The sequence below is a fragment of the Heterocephalus glaber genome, unplaced genomic scaffold, assembly GCF_053883595.1.
Source record: "Heterocephalus glaber isolate CG9 unplaced genomic scaffold, H.glaber_assembly_v1.0 deba00001465, whole genome shotgun sequence".
Lineage (NCBI taxonomy): Eukaryota > Metazoa > Chordata > Mammalia > Rodentia > Bathyergidae > Heterocephalus > Heterocephalus glaber.
The window spans coordinates 15,515,201-15,520,152 of record NW_028258312.1 but is presented as its reverse complement, the minus strand read 5'-3'; the positions used below and the strand labels follow the sequence as shown (position 1 = coordinate 15,520,152).

At 41.3% G+C, this 4,952-nt stretch overlaps 1 long non-coding RNA gene across 1 annotated transcript; it reads right to left on the bottom strand.

Moving 5' to 3' along the window:
* Positions 1 to 357: 357 nt before the first annotated feature.
* On the bottom strand, positions 358 to 4,594 carry LOC147826584 (uncharacterized). Its single transcript, XR_015438939.1, has 2 exons — positions 1,653 to 4,594; positions 358 to 875 (listed from the first exon to the last, which is right to left on the bottom strand). It is a non-coding gene; the product is annotated as an uncharacterized LOC147826584 (long non-coding RNA).
* Between the last annotated feature and the right edge of the window lie 358 nt (positions 4,595 to 4,952).

Sequence of the window (4,952 nt, the reverse complement as noted above, 5' to 3'; positions counted from 1 at the left end):
TTTCTTCACACTTGATCTTAGCCAAAAGGCCGAGAAGCAATTTAAATTTTTCCTTCAGAACCACTGGCTGGTAACAAGACTAGGATTTCTCTCATACCAAGTTTCACACAGTCCACTAGACGGTGAGGGGAACTGGGTAAGGAGATTCCGCGTATGTAATGAAGATATCAACAGGGAAATGCTTTCCTTTTGCCTCCTGCATCCCTGTATGCTCATTTTGTTACCTTGTGTCATACAAGATGCAGAATTCAAGCTGAATGTGGTGGTAAACGCCTCTAATCCCCACACTCTGGGAGGCTGAGGCAGGAAAATGGCAAATTTGAACCCAGCCTGGATAACTTAGCAAGATTCTGTCTCAAAAGAAAAAAAAAAAAAAAAAAAGGCTCAGAAAAAGCCTGAGGATGTAGCTTAGTGCTAAACACCCTGGGTTCAATCTCACAACAACAAAATGCAGAATTTAAACATTTCACATAGGGCCGGGGATTTAGCTCAGTCGTTTCGCTGCCTGCAGGGCAAGCACAATGACCTGAGTTCGATCCCCATACCAAAAAAAAACATTTCACATAAAAATTGACTCATACTAAAATATCAGTGAGAAATACTTCATTTGTCGTATTGTAGGGGACAAGGAGGAGGAATCTGTATGAAGCAGCTCACATTCTTGTAAGACTGAAATTGATTTCCATAGTTCTTTTTCAGATATTACGCTACAGGGGTTTTCTGGCTCTTCCCTCATCTGTCCATCAAATGTGCTCATTTTTCTTTTCCTCTTGCAAAGATTCCTCAGAGGCTGAAATTCTTCTAGGGCTGGGAATTTAGCTCAGTGGTGCCGTGCCTGGCTCACAAGTGCAAGGTCTTGAGTTCCATCCCTGGTACTGGGAAAAACAAAAAATAAAACAAAACAAAAAAACAAACAGATGGTGAAATTCTGCTTCTATTACACACTTACATTTCCTTTCCTCCTAAGTTCCCAAACCAGGACTCCAGCTTCTACTGTCAACTTTAAGAAATGGCTTGTCCCCATAAAAACGCTCTCTCCTAATACAAGACTTTCTCAAATTAGCTTGTAATTTTTTGGTTTTTTTGGTTTTTTTTGGTACCAGGGATTGATCTCAGGTCCTTGCGCTTGCAAGGCAGGCAGTGGAACCACTGAGCTAAATCCCTGGCCCATTACCCTTGTAATTTAATTTAAAAAAACCTCTCCATTTTTTTTTTTTTTTTTTTTTACAATGTAAAATGTCACTGTTTGGGCATTGTTTAAAAACTGAACATCAGCTAAGTATTTGTATTTGCTAAGGTTCTCCAGAAAACTAGAACCAATGGGAAGTGTGCACATGTGTGTTTGTGTGATAAGGTATTGATGTGTGTGTGTGCTTTTGTGTAAGGTATTGGATTTGATTATAAAGGCTGAAAAGGGCTGGGTGGAGTGACACTCAGCTGAGTCACAGCTACTCCAGAGGCTGAGGCAGGAGGATCACAAATTTGAAGACAGCTTGGGAAACTTAGCAAAACATTATAAAAATTTTAAAAAGGGTGGGGCTGAGGATGCAGCTCAGCACTCCCTGGGTTCAGTTCCCTAATACAGTCAAACAAACAAACATTCTGTTGTTCCTTTCTCATCCTTGTCTTAACCCCAGTCTGATGTTGCTCACCCAGGATGCTTTCCAGAGCATTACTCTCAGGACCTCGGAACTGCTGCTTCTGTTCATGGACTGATACGAGTCCTCGTCTTGCTGGTTCTTGCAGAGGCCGTAATTCTCAGGACTGGGGTGGATGCTTTGAAGGAGCATGTTGCTAGACACTTGTGATGGGAACTCATTTTTCTTTCTTGAAGTACTGGAGCAATCTGTAAATGTGGTAAGACCGGAACTCAGGGATGCACTGGAACTGGGCTTCAGACTGGATGCACAGAGCTACTGGAAAACTAGGGGCGGTGGAAGTGATTTTATGAACAAGGGAGAGGAACTGAAAGATGCAAGGGATGAAATGGGGTGGTGGCTGCCGAAGGAAGGGGTGAAGTTTCATTCCCTACAGTGATACCAGAGAGAGTTCTCCACCTCTCCCAGGTGGAATGGGTTGAGGAGCACAGCTACTGCCTTACCAGGGGTTGCCCAAAAGGTAGAGAAGATAGCACAGCCTAATGCAAGCGGAGAATTAGGACCAGGAAAATTAAAGATAAGAAATAATGAGTCTACTGTGTTACAGGTAATTTCTAGCTGCTTCCAAGGTTTAATATATGGCGTGAAATCCTAAATTCTGGGTAAAAGAATGCAGAAGTTGAATATAGTGCAAAGTGTCCTAGGATCCTCCTAGAAAAGGAATTAAGTACTATTGGCTTAGAGGAAGGTATTTTATTTTCCCAGTAATTTTTGGTGTTGTTAAAAGAAATCATGGACTTGATGTTTGGTATTTGGTTTCCTTGCACTATATACAGTATTTAAATAAACATTTTACATAATCTTAAGATTTCTAGGTAAAAGTTTTCAAAAAAGTTTATTAAATTATGTGTCTGTGGGTATCTATAAATTTTCTTAGATTATGATGCTATATAAACAGAAAAGATTTTTTTTCTGAAACATGTATTACCATACTCTCCACACAAAATGTACTGACAACAGTCACGAATTGTGTTCTCTTCCCTGCAACTTACCTCTACCGCAGACAGACCAGGTGTATTAATTACTTTCCCTTCCTGGCAACCAAAACTTAAAGCAGGAGAGGTTTATTTTGGCTCAGTTTTCAGAGAATTCAGCCCATAGTTGATTGTCTCCACACACAGACATCGTGGCAGAAAGGCATGGAGAGAATAGCTCCTTAACCCACAGCAGCCAGGAGGGAGGGAGAGAGAGAGAGGAGCAGGGAGAGGGGAGAGGGGAGAGGGGAGAGAGGAGAACACATCCCTCCAAGTCATACCTTCTGCCTCTGGCTGGGCTCCATCACCAAATGTGAGACTTTGGAGGAATATTTTAGATTTAAAACATAATAGCAGGTAAGATATTCTTAAGATTCCATGCCTTAAAAAGTTACTTTCAGGGTATTTAGTCTTTAGCCAAGGGAGAGCTATCTACTATTATCAGAGGCACTTTGTACCAGGAGAGACTTGAACTGGAAATAGATCTTCACATCACCTGCCACATCCATGACATCAGGACTTGAGGAAACTTGTGGACTGACCTCTGAGCTCCTTCCACATCAGGAAATTGTCTAGTGGGCTTCCAGCCGATGATCACTTCTCATATACACCCAACACATGGTCCATTGCTTCTATCCAGGCTCTTTCTACATAGATCTCATGTTGTATCCTGCTAGAGTGAAGAGAGAGAAACTGTGTATTCCATTGAAGCAACTCTCAACTCCTGCAACCCCTGAGGCCAGCTGACACACATAGTTGTAGGGAGAACTATTGCTACAGAGCAGAGAAGCCTATCTTTCCCGGTATATACTGCCAGACTAAATTATAACTTTCCACTAGGAGATAGTTGGCCCCAGTCCACTGGGCTCCTGCCAGGTAAGTCCTTTGAGTCATCAAGCACAATCAGGCTTAGCCTTTTTATGTCCATTGAGTCAGAGTAAAACCTAATTCTCCTGACCTCACCCACTCTACATCTGGCTCTGAAAGGGTTTAAAAACTCACTAGGAATCTACCACAGGAAAATTACGGTGCTGACAGTAATGTACATCTGCTTCTGTAGGCCTTCCTCATCCTGAGCCCTCCTGCAATGCTTTTAATGTATCCCCCAAAGTCATGCGTTAGAAATTTAATCCCCAATATGACAGTATGGGAAGGTAGGGCCCGACAGAAGGGTGTTCAGGACACGAAGTCTCTGCTATCAGGACTGAATTGGCTTAAAATGGATCGCTGTAAATGGCTTGAGGGATAGGCTCTCTCTTCTGCTCTTCTGCCATATGAGGACATAGTATTTCTCACCTCCGAAGGGCCCAGGCATCACCTTGGAAGCAGAAGGATGAAGCCCTAATCTGCTGGTGTCTTGATCATGTACTTCCCAGCCTCCAGAACTGTGAGAAATGAATGTTTTATTCTTTACAAATTACCCTCTCAGGTATTCTGAATCAGCAGCAAAAAATGACTAGGAAGCTCCACTCCTTCATCCAAGATAAGGACTGCTTTGAATCTGATTATGGTTCTTTTGCTTTCCTTTTACCATGGCACTAAATGAATTCCTTAAGAGTTTTGTTATATGATTCATTTCCCTTCGACCTATGACTTGAGCTCTTCCTTCTTTCTAGTATTCAGCTTCTTAATCTGACCTGCTCATTCATGAGCTAAACACAAGCTGAAGTTCAGAAATGCAATGATTCAGGGCTACTGGACATGACATCTGTGCTTTATTTGTGAAAGAACCCAATAAAGATTACATCTGTGCTTTATTTGTGAAAGAACTCAGTGAAGAGTTTCTAGAAACTGAAGATAAACTATTTCAACTCTATCCATCTCTTTCAAATCTTTGGTGAGAGTTGCCTAATGAGTAACCTTCTGAAAATTTCAGAGTTTGCTGCCTTTATTTTTCACCAATATTCTTTATTTGAGTGTGTTCTTTTCACTAAGATGCAACTTACTTTATTTTTAAAATTTTACTTCAAGAAAAAAGAAAAAAGAAAACAAAAAATTTTACTTCAGGCTGTCCTTGAACTCACTATGTACCCCATGGTGGCCTTGAACTCTCAGCGAGCCTCCTGCTTCAGCTTCACAAGTGCTGGGATCGCTGACATGCTACACTCTGCCCAGCCAAGTTGCAATTTAAAAGTATCTGATCAAATCTTTACATAACTCATGTAGGACTTGTACTTTTCACTTTTTTGCCCTTTAAGCACATTCTCAAATTGTTATAGAATTAATCTCACTTATGGTGGTTATTTCTGTGCTGGGTTATGGCTCAGATGTTCTTACTCATCTTTGTCTTTTCCAAAAACTAGCCCAGCATCAGTAGTAA